Genomic DNA, 15274 nt, shown 5'->3' with positions numbered 1-15274 from the left:
GAAGCAAGGCCAGGTGGTGAGTTGATGGTTTCGCATCATCCACTGAAATCATGCCAGGGATGGCCCTTCCACATAGAAGGATGTTATGGTAAGCCTGTCTGACTCAGGGGTTAAGTGATATTCAAAAAAACTGTGTAATTTTGAATATCCAGCCCGAAGGGTCTGATCCATCAAACCTAGGAACGTCAAGCTTCATTTGAGGAGGGTGATTGCTGGGTGTGTTTGTTGCAGGTGTGCCTCAATACAATGAATCAAGGCATCAAGTTTTTCGTTGGTGTGAAGGTGGTTGGAAGCAAGTTTGGCCACTGTCTCCTCTAAGCGTTCCATGTTTGATTTAGAACGTGTTGCGTCAGTCATGAGAAGAAGGCAATGAAAGCATCAAGTTGTTGTGAACTACAGAACAAGGCTAGGATTTGAGATCCTCCAGAATAAGGGTAAGGAAGAGCTTCTATTATTTCATATCCATTAGAATTACATATCATTTGTTTATATAGATGTTTCTGTTGTAAATTCTAGATACAATTTTCTAACGGATTTTGGCATTTTCTGCCTTGGAGGAATTTGGAAATGCAGTGCTGAGGGGAGACAACCCATAATGGCACAACGGCTCTGAAGAATTGGTAGATTCTACTTCTCAAAGTTTGTTGCCAGCTCATCACTTGGCCACGTAGTCATCCAGGTAACGTGGCCTTTTGCTACCTCGTTTTGGTCTTTCTTCTCCTTCTTTTTTGGTTTCTGTTGCATACTCTGTTTCTGTTGCATCATCCTCATCATTTGCATCATTCTGTGCGCATTGCTCTATACTTGGGTTCTCATTCATAACAACTTGCCTTATTTTCATTGTGCAAATGATGGAAAAGGGTACCATTGTTAACAAACTCATTGACCAATAATGGGACTTCAGTGTCTAAACAACAACCTATGAGTTTTACCACACTCCTATGGTTGATTTGGGACACGATAACCACCTCATTAATGAATTGCTCAACTTGGCTTTTGTCCACTACTTTGGACTTTTTGATAGCCACAACCTTGTTATTTGGAAGGACTCCTTTGAAAACCGTACCAAAACCTCCGTTGTCAATGATTAACCTCTCATCATAGTTATTGGTGGGCTTCTTTAGCTCTTCTGATGTAAAAATTTGTGCAATGGGGTGGGGGGGGGGGAGGGGTGTCTTGTTCTATTTGGAAGGACTCCTTTGAAAACCGTACCAAAACCTCCGTTGTCAATGATTAACCTCTCATCATAGTTATTGGTGGGCTTCTTTAGCTCTTCTGATGTAAAAATTTGTGCAATGGGGGGGGGGGGGGGGGGGGGGTTTTTTGTGAGCTTTTTGTTGCAACATTTTGCCGAAAGAACTGTTCTCTTTGTTTAATGAATTTCCTGTTTTGATATACTAAGTATAACCAGGAAATCAACCGCAGAGCTATAAAAGCTATGCATGCACCCGCATTTAAGTATGGCTGGAACATATCAAAGGATTGCACAATCAATATTCTACCCATGACTAACTATATGGCTTTATTGGTTCATCAATAATATTCTTGAAAACATGATAGCCTTTATGCTTAATGTCATTGGGCGGGAGGGATTAGAAACTGTGACTGAGGTCCCCACCAAGAATTAGTCTCCTTATCCAAATAATTGAAACTTATAAGAATATTTTAGGATTCACTAAAAAGTTAAAAACCTTAATTATGGTGATTAAAATAAATCCTTCTTATATAGTCATGTGTCTTAACATTTTGTTAGCTTGAGTTCTAGGCTTCTATATTAAATCAAAATATTTTTTTTCCTTAAATTAGTGTTCCAATTAAAGGAATTTTAGTTTCCCCAAATAGGAGTACATAGTATCTGGAAAATAGAAATCAATGCATACTTTAGGAGAAAATAAAAAATAAAAAACAGCACGAGTTGGCATATAATTAAGGGAGGAAAAGTGACACTGATTACTAAACATAACAGAAATTCTTAGTTGCTTACCAATATTAAAATTGGTTAGAATATTTTTCCGCTGGATTGGCCTGCATACTTTGTCGAATTTTCCATTTCCAACTTGCCCAGGAGGACAAAAGCATTCATAAGACCCATCGGTGTTGCGACAATGATTCTCAGATATGCACGTATGACTTTTTGTCTTACATTCATCAATATCTGCATATTAATTGGTCATGAAAGTAAAATTCTTACATTCATCAATATCTGCATATTAATTGGTCATGAAAGTAAAATGATGAATAAGAGTTTAATGGCACTGATAGTATTTTTTTAATAATGATATTCAATTACAAATCAATATGATAAATTAATATTAATTTTTAAGATAATTATTAAAAAAAATTAATAAAATTATATATAATTATTTATGATTAAATGACAATATAAGTACGTGATATTTTATTAAAAAAAAAGTAACACATTCCTTAAGTAATACAATTAATGAATGAAACATTGCTTTGGAGTAGTTTACTACATACGAGTCAAATAACACAGGTCACCAAATATTGTTCTATTCCAGTGGCGTAATGAACAAAAGGCATTACTAGGCATTATATAACTATTTACTGGAAAATAAAACAATAGAAACACCTGTTGTGTTAATATTTTTTTAAATCTTTTCTTTCTTTTGCAATCATTTTTTTTCCTGAACGAAGGAAATGAAATATTTTGAAAAGCAAAAGCGTTAAAGGGATAATATAAAACCAATACTAGCTAGAAGTTTAAAATTTTAAATGTATTGAAGGAATTAATGATGTTAGTAACTAAAAAAAAATAGAAACCAAAAATTAAAAAAAAAACAAAAGGGCCAAAAATAATAATTGTTGTATATTACATGGATAACAAAAATATTTAAAATAAATTTTTTTTTATCTTGTCACGAGTATTTTCTAATCTATTGGACTACAGACCAATTCCACTTAGGGTACTATGATGATTTTTAGTTTAAAAGATTTTCGCACACGGGATTCTTCGCTACTAGATCGTCCTCATTTGTGAGTGTAAAGTGTTTAACCACTGTACCAACTCATCAAGAATATAACATAAGATTATAACATAGTTAACTATTGAGAAGATATAAAATTGGCTTAATGATTGAAAAGAGAGACTTAAGGATGAAAGGAGAAGAGAAAGAGATCATGAATTCAAATTCTCCTACTCACATTACAAATAAAACACTAAACTAATATTTGTCAATATAAAAAATATAAAAAACAGATAAGTGTTGGTATAGATAGAAATGATCAACCAATAGCCTATGATCATTAAAACTTCAAATTGAAAATAAATAGATAGATTAATGTTGGATAAAATTCATTACCTAGATAACCATTGGGATGATAAAGGTTTCCATCATAACCTTCTTAACATCTGCATTGGTATCCATAACTAATCTCAATGTCATGACAATAGCTATTGTCCATGCATGCACTTTTTCGAAACCGTTTCCTAAAAGCCTCACATCCCAGGTCATCTCTAACACTCCAATCAACAACCATAGGGATGGTGTTAAACGGCTTCTCCAAATGACTTATATCAAAGTTGTAGGAGCCACGTTTGGGAACAAAGGAATGACCACAAGTTTGGAAGTAATTGGAAGACAAATCGAATCTATATGCTTCTATGCTGATGTTCTTCATGTTGGGAGGAATATCCACTTCACAACACCCTATCCCTGAATAATCCCCATTGGTTGCTACATCATCAGGGAACTTGGAGCATCTAGTTAAGCACCCAGTCGAATATTGCACGCCATTGTAGAAGCTATATTGAGGAAGCCATAAGTCTCGCAACCAACACTTATGAACTTGTTTTCTTTGCTGGAAATGGTGAAATTGCTAGCAGTTCTAAGAAAAGGGTCATTGGCCACTCCGTTGGAGGGTGTTATTGCAAAGTATGGAGACATAAAACAACTGTCCATAAAATGGCCTTTTAGGGTTATGTCTAAAACTTGCAAATTAAACCTTGAATATAAATTGTTGTTTGGGCATGTTAGATTCAAGTTTTCTTCCAAGAAACAGTTCTCACCTGTTTCTTTAGAAGTGCCTATGCCGAATGGATATGGAATTGAAACATTCCTGCACGTGTCCATGTAGCCATGCAGGGCAATATCACGTGTGGTAATTGCTCTTACATGTACTACCAATAATGCAAGCGCTAACACTAGGGCAAGTTGTGTGTGCATGGCTTTGAATAAAAAAATTATATGGTTCTTAATTTACCAATTGATGATGAAACGTTGTTCTCAATTTATCATTTGATGTTATTAGGTTAGCAACTCGCGATGAAACGCGATTGGGATCTTCCTATTCTAAATTAAGGACATATCGAAACAATGAAAACCTAATCATCATCAGCTAATAAACTTATAACTTCCTTGGTCACAATATTAGTATCAGAGCTTAGAATTGATGAATATTGTCCTGATTTGACACATGCAATTTTAATCTCTTAAATTTTATAATCGGACAAGTTTAATTAATCTCTTGTGTTTCATAATTATGTGATTTTCTTTATTTTTTTAATAAATATCTGCAAATATTAAAAACAAATGAATAGTTTCCGTTTAATGTGTATTCACGTGGATATGAATAAATATGGGGAGGATATTTCTCAACGAGACGCATAATGGGGACTACTACAACCACCTCTCTCTCATCCTTTGTCATCTTTAGGTGTAATTCTAGATTTAATTAATGATGATTGACATAATCTTCTTAATTATACTAACTATTTATGATAAAATTATTTAAATTCATTTTTACTTAAGATAAGTTAGATATCTTTTCATAGAATATCTGACAGGTAAATGATAAAGAAATGTGTAAATGGTCAATTTACTTTTTAAAGTTGTATTTATTATTAAAAAAATAACTTTTTATGACGACTCTAAGAGTCTTTTAACAATGATTTTTTATTGTCTTTGAAGTCAACCTTATAAAAAATATTGACTTTTCATGACGGTTTTTCAAACCGTTTTAAAAGTGTATAATTTTTAAGATGATTTTATCTTAGAATAGTCTTAGAAATTGTTCTTTTTTTAAAAAATGGATGCTTCTAACATGGTTCTTGGGAAAAATCGTCATAGCAAGTGAATTTTTTAAGATGGTTTTTCAGAAAACCTTCTTAGAATATTTTTCTTTTTAAAAAAAATATTTTAAAAAATTGATAATTTTAAGATAATTTTCCTAAAAATCATCTTAGAAAGTAGGTTTTTTCAAATAATCATCTTAGAATATTTTTTCAAAAAAAAAATAAAAAAATTGAGGATTCTAAGATGATTTTTCCAAAAACCGTCTTAGAAAGTAAATCTTGAAAAAATGAAAATGAAAAAGATTTTCTTAAATCAAAGAGACCTTTAACGTTTACCTAGTAATCCTTCTGAGTACTTGTTTGTGGGGCATGAACCAACTCCTTTCACTATATGTAAAATTCTCAAAAGCAATAAGCTCAAGACTTTTAAATTGCCGATCCTTTTCCTTGTCAATAATTGCATGAACAAACCTAAGGATCAGCTTCACTCAAGCAAAATAAAAACCAGAAACTAGCAAGTATAGTGACTTATTTCTTGCCCCCCTTGAAACACTCCACCACAAATGAGGACACAAATGAACCACTAATCATGTACACAATATAATCTCAACTCAACTGTACCTCCAAGAGCTTAATTAGGAAAAGTAAAACCAAAACATACGATCAAGGAAGCTCTCTGCCTCAATAATTATAAATGAAGTAGGGATCATGTATTACTACTATTATTAGCAATCTTATTTGTATCACTAAATTAGTTAGACAAACAAGATCACAATACTAAATTAGTTATCAAATGTCAGGCATTCAAACTTGAAAGGGGGCAACTTCCATGTATGTAAAATTCTGAAACATGAAGAAAGCCTAACAAACCTTAATCAAATTCAAACATGCAAACATAAATTCATTAAGTGTTGAAAGGGTTTCAAATAAGAAATTCCAGAGAGCCTAATCAATAGGAAAATAACACTAAATCAAAGAAAAAAAAAGGCAATGATTTGTATACAGAACAACCCCTGTGAAGGCCCATATCTCACACTACCGAAGTTGCATAGCACAAACATAATTATTAAATATAGGTGTTTTATTAAGGGTCCTAGTGTTTACCTCAAATGTAGACAAATTCTTTTAATTGACTTGTAAACATAAATGAAAATCCCCTAACATGAGGGAGAGAGAGATAGCATTTTTACTCATATCATAAGCTCCTCAATTCCCCTATAAACCAAAAAATCAAGATCTTATTAAAAGAATGAAACTGGGTGGATAAAACAAGCCTTCATTCTGAAAGGCATGCAAGTTATTGATCGTTAATTGGGAAAACTTAATGAGCCCACAAACTTACCATTTAAAACCACTAATAAGACCAGCACGATCCTAAGTACTTTCTAGCTTGTGGTTATATGCAATGCTTGAATTCAGAAACTGTGCAAGTAATCATGCACTTGCAATGGAAAATAGCTCAAATCGTCATACATAAGCCTCTTGATGCTAAAAAAATGATTAAGATACTGTAGGAGAATAGTTGATAATAAACACATTATGGACCAAAATTTAAGAATAAAAATAATGAATTTAAAATTTAGTCGTATCATATTATAACTGCACCTTTCATAATATATTTATATTACTATCTCATAAATATTGATCTTAACCAACATTATTCCAAGTGCCTTCGTAATATATATTATCACATATTCTACAGGACACGAGCAAGATTAATCACTTGCCTACGAGATGAAAACCATAACAATCAGTGTTGGAAGCCCCACTTCAATACATTTTTCCAACTATAAAATAGATGGAAAGTCAGTAAATAATCCTATTATCAAGTCCTAGACTTACAATTAACTAAATTGCATAAAACTTGAGAATTAAGATTCAAGCATTCAACCTATTTGATTGAAAAATTGAGAGACTAATGTAGAACTTTTTACCATTGGAAATACAAGATGATAAAGACATTGTCCAGTAAACGTTACATAAGGTACTACAGAAAGTGGGTTTAGGAACCTAAATCAGCACAAGAAGAAGCAATTAACTAGATGGATATAAAATGCTAAAATTGATTAAAGGATTTTATTGGCTCTAACAAGCCAAAAAAGATGCATGCCATGCACTTACTAAGCTGACAACAAACCTCCAAATGCCCAAGAATCCCATACACACATGGAAAATTGAACTTATGATCAAGGCGCCTTGTATTCCTCTAATTGTGAGCGAACCTCTGTTTATCGGCAACATAATAACAAGGAGTGAACATCCCCAAGTAGAACCACGGGTCCACAAGGAATAAGTTTTCACTACTAAAAAAAGGACTTTTTAAGACGGTTAATAAGTATATTTAATGACAGTTATCAACCGTCGTTGTTTGAAATGTCGTTAAAACGAAATTAATTTTTACAACGGTTATTATAATAATCGTCTTTGAATGTACGAACTTTTCAAAGATAATTATTAGCTAATAACCATCTTTGTATGCTGTGTCAGCATTTACATTCATTCAAAGACAGTTATTTGATAATAACCGTCTTTGAATGTGAAAATAAAAAATCTTTATAATAACCGTCTTTGTATGTCAAACAAAAAAATCTTTCAAAGACGATTATTTCTTAATAACCGTCTTTGAATGTGAAAATCATGAACCTTTTAAAGACGGTTATTATGAAATAACCGTCTTTGAATGTCAAACGAAGAAATCTTTTAAAGACAGTTATTTCATAATAACTGTCTTTAAATATCAAAGTGAAAATCTTTCAAAGACGGTTATTTCGTAATAACCATCTTAGAAAGGACATCAAAAGTAACATTATCAAACATTAAAATTGATATCCAGGTACTAAAATTGATATTCAACTTAGTACGCACTAAAATTATCAGACAATAGTAACTATAATATAATATGTCCACTTTCGCAATGCATGGCGGAAGAATTAACGTAACAAATAACGCTAAGTAAAATTTCCAAGCTACGACAACTTTATACATAAGCCGCCCCATAGTTCAATACATGATGTAAGATTATGTTTCACATTATAGTTATTCTATTAATTTCCTAGGGAAAAATATGACAATATAATTGCCCAAAATTGACAAAATTTCATTCTAGTCACAACATGCAAAATTACATTTATTTTATACAAGTAGTATATGGCTCAAACAATAGAATTTTGAAGCATACAGACACTGGCAGTCAATAACAAATCAAGAAAATGTAATGAAAGAAAAGTAATAGAAGTCTGGAACACTCTACGGAAACCTTACTTTAGCATATCAAAGCCTGTCTAACGTGATGTGTCATGGTCCAACAGGTCATGAAAAATAGGGGTGTCAAAATGATCAAATCAAGTAGTGAATCAAACAGTCAAACAGGCACATAAAACACAAACACTAAACAACGATAACATATTATTATTTTAAAATTCAAGTAGTAAATCGAGTAGAGAATTCAGGTAGACCAGACAAAGGGATAACATAATCAAAGTTATATTATTATTTTAAAATTTAATAATAATTTGAAAAATAATATTTTTAAAAAATTGCTAATAAAATAAAGGTATGTCAGCTAACATAATAACAAGAAATAACAAAAAACACGGTAAAACAACAAATAAAAAAGTGATAAAAAAATTCGTAATTTTAAAATTTAAAATTTCATAAAATACAAATACTTAGAAAAAGATAAGAATGAAATTAAAAATTTTAAAATGATATATTTTTTATTACTATTTGATTATATAGATACATAGAAAAGAAGAATATATAATAATAGTAGTAGGAATTATTGATGGAAATTAATTAAAAATGCATTATTAATTAATAGTAATGTAAAATATTTAATTTAAAATATACTAATAATTCATAAGTCCAAACTTACAGTGGCGTAAGGCCATTTAGAATGAGACCTGGGACCGCCACCAAACTTACAGGTAATTTGAAATATTGTATTAAAAACCTTAATTGCAAATCTGTCTTTTCCTTGAGAGCTTTAGGAATTGGACCCGAAAGCTTGTTCCCTATCACAACATGGATACATCCACGACTAGGATGAGAGGTAGCAATCTAGCTTAATAGTACATATTTAACACATGAAATTCTTAAAAATCTAGCTTCAATAGTTATTCAAAGTTGTATACATAATTTTTGTAAAGATTAATAATTCAAATTAAAAAAAATGTATAAAGATTTGACAGTGAATTGAAAGATTAATAATTGATTATATTATATTTATTAAATATATTATACAATAAATGATTAATTATTTATTGTGGTTGCACCCACCTTTAAACTAACTAACTACAACAGTGGTTAAGCTAAAAAAATAAAAGATCGATACATTCTAATTAAACACTTTTTTTTTAAATAATCATAGGAGTACTATATTAAATTTTTCATCTATTTTTCTCGGAAACTGATTAAAAACGTCACTTTTTAGGCCGAAAGTAGTTTGAACAGCATTTACGTGTTGAAAGAATAAATGATTACATAATCTTAACAAATTTTAGGTGACATATAACATTAACAAATTATATTATCTCTTCATAATAAACTGAAAAGGTTGAATATATGTTAGGGAAAAATTCAACCTGGACTCCTTCGGGGCTTGCATGTCACATGCTCTAAGGCCCACGACAATTTCTGAATTGTTACTCTGTGCAATGGCTCGATGACCAGCTATGAGGTTCTCTCCTCCCTTGATCAGCAGTCACGTCTCCCTTTTCTAGCACTTGATCATGAGTTCCTTCAATGTGAGTGGAACCAACTATAATCACTCAGATTCCTGCATTTTTTTCTATTTATTTAATGGCATGATTATGTCTATGAACTATGAAAAGAACAATTATTTTGAATACATTAAATAACATTGTTATGAGGATATCTTAGCCTCTATTCTTATAATCTCTTCTCTAATAAAACTACTCTTATTATTTATTATAAAAAAAAGAGGTATGATCTCTTACGGGTTTTCAATGAAGTTGTTTCCAGTAGGATCATCAAGAATAAATGTGAAGCTGCCTCAGCTGTCTCTGGAGCAACTTTCTAGAAGGTAAAAAGCATAACATTAAAAATTATTAAAAGATAAACTAATATATCAAACCACAAATTGAATAATTTATTATATGCGCTTAATCCTCCAAATTTACACATCCAAACATCTACTAATTGGCTCATTCTTTTTCTCAAAAATTACTTTCTTTAATTCTATTTTCATTACCAATAAAAAAATTCCACACTATAATTCTTAAATCTCAACAATCACAGCACAACCTTCCCACAAAACCATTTATGCACACCTCAAGTAGGACTTACATCCTTTATTAATCGAATGACATCCCATACAATTTATCATCATCTTTTCCTTTGCTAAGGGGAGAGTGACATCCTAGAGTAATTATCCACATACAACATATGTTGTTCTTTTTTTAAAGCATCTTATATCCTATTTTCATATCACACTTTGTCTTTTTTAATTCAATTTGGACTTCACTATTTCTAAATCAGAACTACGGCTGACAAAGAGTGAGGTAGTCAAATCTCATTTGCTAACATTTTAATAAGTTAAACTTGGCAAAAGAGTAAATATGCTAGCAGAGCTTTTCCAAGTTGCTAGTAAAGAAAACTACATAGTTTTGCAGCGGTGGTATTACCAAAAATGAAGTGGTCCAAGCTACTATTTGGCATGTATTCATAGACCAACATATTCAAACTTTTTATGGATTAACATTTGCATGTTTAGTTGGATCGCATCAATTAATGAAAAGCAGAAAATGATAGCAATGAAGAAATTCAGCATTAAATGATAGCAATGAAGAAATTCAATGAAAACCATGAGACAAAATTCAAAAGGATATACTCATTTTGTTTCGAGGGATGCAGATCCAATTTTCACAAGGGCAAAATAAGATGTGTCTGAATTCTCAAGATGAACTCAGGTTAAGGAGTTAGGACTATCAGAAAATAGGGGAGGGTTTGTTTCAACAAAGTTATGAGATTCATCAAGGCAGTAATCCTGGCCGATTAAGATTTTATTCCTATAAAGCTTTGAAACCCAATATAGGAGTCAACATATGCCTCCAAGTTGGCAATCCCCAATTTTCCAAAACAATTAAGTATTTTTAGCTACAAAAATCCAAAACATTACTAATTTATTATTTTTAGAGTTTAATTCCTATGTCTTTCTGCATAATTAATCAATAATTGATGTACTAAAATTTGATAATTTATAATTGGATAAGCATGTAAAATCTGGATGAATTATTTTCTAAAAAAATGATATATATCATCATGTGTGTGGTAAAGAGTCTTGGGTATAGGTGGTCGTAATTTAGAAAAGAAAAATTATAAATATTTTTTTCTTTCATCTTGTTTTTACTTAAATTCTTATTTATTTTTTCCTTCTTTTAAATCAAATTAGAAAGTTATGAATACCAAACTTTAGATAAAATATAGAGATATAAACAAAAACAAAAATAAGAGATATAAATATGTTAGTTAATATAAGGTGATAGAGAAAAATAATGTATTAATAGAGTATTTAGAATGATTAAGTATCCAAATATCACTAATTTTATCTTTTATTTTTACATTTTACTAAAAAAAAGAGAGAGAGGGGTTTAAAGAGAAACTCGTGCACAGTGACCTGATACACAAGGCTTCTAATTCTATCTCTCATAATTTAATACTTTGCATTTACATAATCATTAAAAATATGCAATAGTGACAAACAATGGACCTGGAAGTGAATGTTCTCTGTTTTATCTATCAAAAGCTCAACTTTTGCCCCACGGTCAACAACCTGCCAAATAGGATATAAATGTCATAGCAACTTATCAGTAAAAAAACTTATGAGAAGTTTAAATTCAAACCCCTCCATATATGCCTACAAAAAAAAAAATGGGTTTTAGCCTCAAAAAACACTTTCAACCCATCCATAGCTAAAAGGATAAAAGGATAATTGCTTTACCTTTTAGATAGTTTCCATCATAACTCCTTTGACTTGTCAAACTTGAGCCTTAACTTTTGCAAGCTTGCTAATTTCCTCTGCATGATCAACACAATACTTCATCTGCTCCTTCAACTTGAGCAACAAATATTTCCCAATAATTAATGTCATTATAGTAAATTAACAATACAAATTTGCAGTACATATACATACCCAAACTCTCTGTTGAGGCTCTGAGCAGCTGTTGTTGCTGCTTTTCCTCCAACATATTTCTTGGTAAAATCCTCGTTGATTCGTTGAAGGAAAGCAATTGGAATCTGCCGTCTAGAAAACTCAATGGTAGCCACACAATAAGCTACAACAATCAGCGGACACTTAATTAGTTCCAACTAACAGTAATTATTACTTCAGTCAATGAAACAAAAACAAAGAAAGTATCAGCAGCAGAAAGCAGCAAGTTCCAAAAACACAGTCATGCTACTAGCAATAAAGCAAGAATTAGTCCTTTATAATTCCATATAGTGCATCACCAGAAAAACCAAAATGATTTCTATTCAAAACCCTAGTAGCATTACTAAGTTTTCCACAATCATCCTTAGTTTTTGGACTCTCCACAATGGTTGCATTGCAACTGCAATTGTGGCAACATTAGCCACAATTATCCATAATGTGAAGGATCATGATGAAACCACAACCACAATTATTACATGGGAAAATATAACTTTTCATGCAGTAAGGAGATTAACAAGAGCTTGAAGGGTCCTAGAACAGTCTTGAATGGGTTTCCCTCAAAGCAAGCCTACAAAATTGACCACCATAAGGACTTAGAGACAATAACAACAAGCTTACTCCAAATAAACACACATGACAAATCAAAGAAAACAAGCTGAAACAGCCACAGACTCCAAATCATGTGAACAATTTCATCATGTTACAGTTTACCTGGGAAGATGTTCGTTGATATCCAAATCTAGCTCTCTAAAAATATGACCTAGAAATTTTTCGAGTCATTCAAGGATTCATTAGCATGTTTGCATATTTGGGGACTAGCAAGATCTAGTTCATAAAAAATTAAACAATGAAATGAAGAAAAGGCGGAAACCTGAATAGAAAGAAGAGAAAGAGGTTACCCCTCAACGGCAAAATGAACGTTGTCGTTTTTTGAACATTCACCTTGACTTTTGTTCCCTCTCGCCCTCGTTGTCATTGTCTCCACCAGGCTCGTCGTCTTCGTCGCCATCACTCTCAATTTCAACCTCCCTGTGACCCTCCACCTCACCCTTGCCCTCCTACTCCCCCACACCCTCCCCCCTCCCTCGTCCTATATAAATGACAAAATAAAAACCTCTAATGACGACGTCGGTTTCTATTAAAAACGTCTTTAAATAAACATTTTAAGTTTGAAAAGTTGAAAATATTTTCAAAAATGCCACCGCGTAGGATACAACGTCGGTTTTATTACAACCGCCTTTGAATAGGTGTCGTAGAAAAATGTTTTTTTAGTAGTGTTTTCTATAAGCACTTATAGAAAAAGAAAATAACAAGAAAAAAAATTATTTTAAATAGCTTAAAAAAACTGATTTTAACTTATGCATAAGTTATTTTTAGCTTGTGAAAGAAGTTTTATTTCATTTTTCCTTCTTATTTTCTGCTATAAGATAAGCTTATCCATAAGCAATTATAATAGCATAAAAGATAGTCTCCTTGACCTCATAAGGACCTCTATATTTATTGTATCTCTTGGCATGGACAATTGACATTGTGGGTATTATGCAATTGTATGAACCAACAACTATAGTTGGCAATCGTGTTCCAAACCAAGTTTGGAGAAATGTGCTTAATCCAAAAACAAACAACAAATTATGTATCACCTTGGCCTTCTCAGCCTACATTGAATTAATGATTTTCAGTTTACTCACAACATTTAAAAATTTGAAAAAGAAAATAAATGGAAGAAAAAAGTTGCTTAGATGGCGTCTACCCATTTCAGGAACAATCATAGTTGGAATCAGAACGATCATGACAAGAGTCAGAATATAATGTTGGAATCCCAATAGCAGTGCTTTTGTTGAATGCATGGCAATAAAAAATACATTTAAAATGTTGAAACAAGCAAGAAGATAAATTATGGTTCACGAAAAGTATAAGCATGTTTTTGTTTATTTATTGGTCGACCAACAAAATGACACACACATATATATAGCACAAGAAGTGTGAATTAAAAAAGAGCAAAATAGAATGTTGCAGTATATCACATAACACGAAGAACTAGAATCTTGAACTATACATCCATACAAATGCATAATATAAGATACAAGCTCCAACTGAAGTTACAATACCACTACTAGAAAAGTTCCTTTTTACGTTGTCATGCATATCTACATCGGTTATATAAAAACTGATGTAGTAAATGATACGGTGACATTTTTGAAAATAAAGCAAACTTTTTTAATCTAGTTACGATGGTTTTTATGAAACCGCCTTCGATGTGAACGTTATGAAGGCGGTTTTATAAAAACCGTCTTTGTTAGTCGACCTAACTACTACAGTTTTAAAAAACTGCCTTTGATTGATGTTATAAAATTTTTAATTATTTTATTTATTTCATTTTTCCTTTAAATTAATAAAATATATTATACAAAACACAACCAGCAGCAACCCTAACACGAAGCTCGTCGTCGCTCCTAAGGCCTCTGCCATCTCCCTCGTGCCAGAGAGAGAGGCGGTGATGTCTTCAATTAGATTCCTATGGATCCTGATGGTGTCTTTCACGACATCATGTGCGTTAAAGCCAACCGTAGAAGCTATCAGCGTACGATGTTATGATGGAGTACGGGTTCCCGTTGGGTCTTCTTCCCAAGGGAGCCATAGGGTATTCGCTTAACAAAGACAACGACGAGTTCACAGTGTATTTCCAAGGAGTGTGCAGCCTCGACATAGAAGCCTACATGCTCAAGTACAAATGAACCATCACGGGTGTCATCTCCAAGGGCAGGCTCTATAATCTCAAAGGTGTCACTGTCAAAATATTGCTCCTTTGGCTCAACATCGTCAAGGTCTATCGTCAGGGGAACGATTTTTACTTCTCTGTCGGAATCACTTCCACTGATTTTGACATCGAGAATTTCCTCGAAAGCCCCCAGTGTGGTTGTAGTTTCGATTGCAAACCACTACCCTTAAACAGTGACGTTTCCGTTTCCTCAATTTAATTACACTTTTTTTGTGATTCAATTGTTGATTGAATTATTGGGTTTGGTTGCAAACTATAGATCTATCTAGTATCTATCATCATCATCTTCTTT

The 15274-nt window shown here is 32.2% G+C and overlaps 1 long non-coding RNA gene and 1 pseudogene across 14 annotated transcripts; one reads left to right on the top strand and one right to left on the bottom strand.

Annotated features, from left to right (window-relative positions):
- Positions 1 to 1805: 1805 nt before the first annotated feature.
- LOC100787969 (uncharacterized) lies at positions 1806 to 13322 on the bottom strand. 14 transcript variants are annotated; one of them, XR_005888147.1, is made up of 9 exons: positions 13103 to 13299; positions 12915 to 12963; positions 12186 to 12327; positions 11994 to 12107; positions 11763 to 11825; positions 9991 to 10069; positions 8294 to 9809; positions 7154 to 7256; positions 5620 to 7042 (listed from the first exon to the last, which is right to left on the bottom strand). It is a non-coding gene; the product is annotated as an uncharacterized lncRNA (long non-coding RNA). The 14 variants fall into 14 exon arrangements; XR_005888151.1 differs by having other exon boundaries at positions 9616 to 9809; positions 13103 to 13292; XR_005888149.1 differs by having other exon boundaries at positions 5620 to 7256; positions 8294 to 8313; positions 9616 to 9809; positions 13103 to 13290.
- Positions 13323 to 14700: 1378 nt separating this feature from the next.
- On the top strand, positions 14701 to 15260 carry LOC112998758 (uncharacterized; annotated as a pseudogene).
- The last annotated feature ends 14 nt before the right edge of the window (positions 15261 to 15274 follow it).

Source organism: Glycine max, chromosome 13 (assembly GCF_000004515.6).
Source record: "Glycine max cultivar Williams 82 chromosome 13, Glycine_max_v4.0, whole genome shotgun sequence".
Classification (NCBI taxonomy): Eukaryota; Viridiplantae; Streptophyta; class Magnoliopsida; order Fabales; family Fabaceae; genus Glycine; species Glycine max.
The sequence above is the reverse complement of the archived record's forward strand: the minus strand, read 5'-3'. Positions and strand labels throughout refer to the sequence as shown.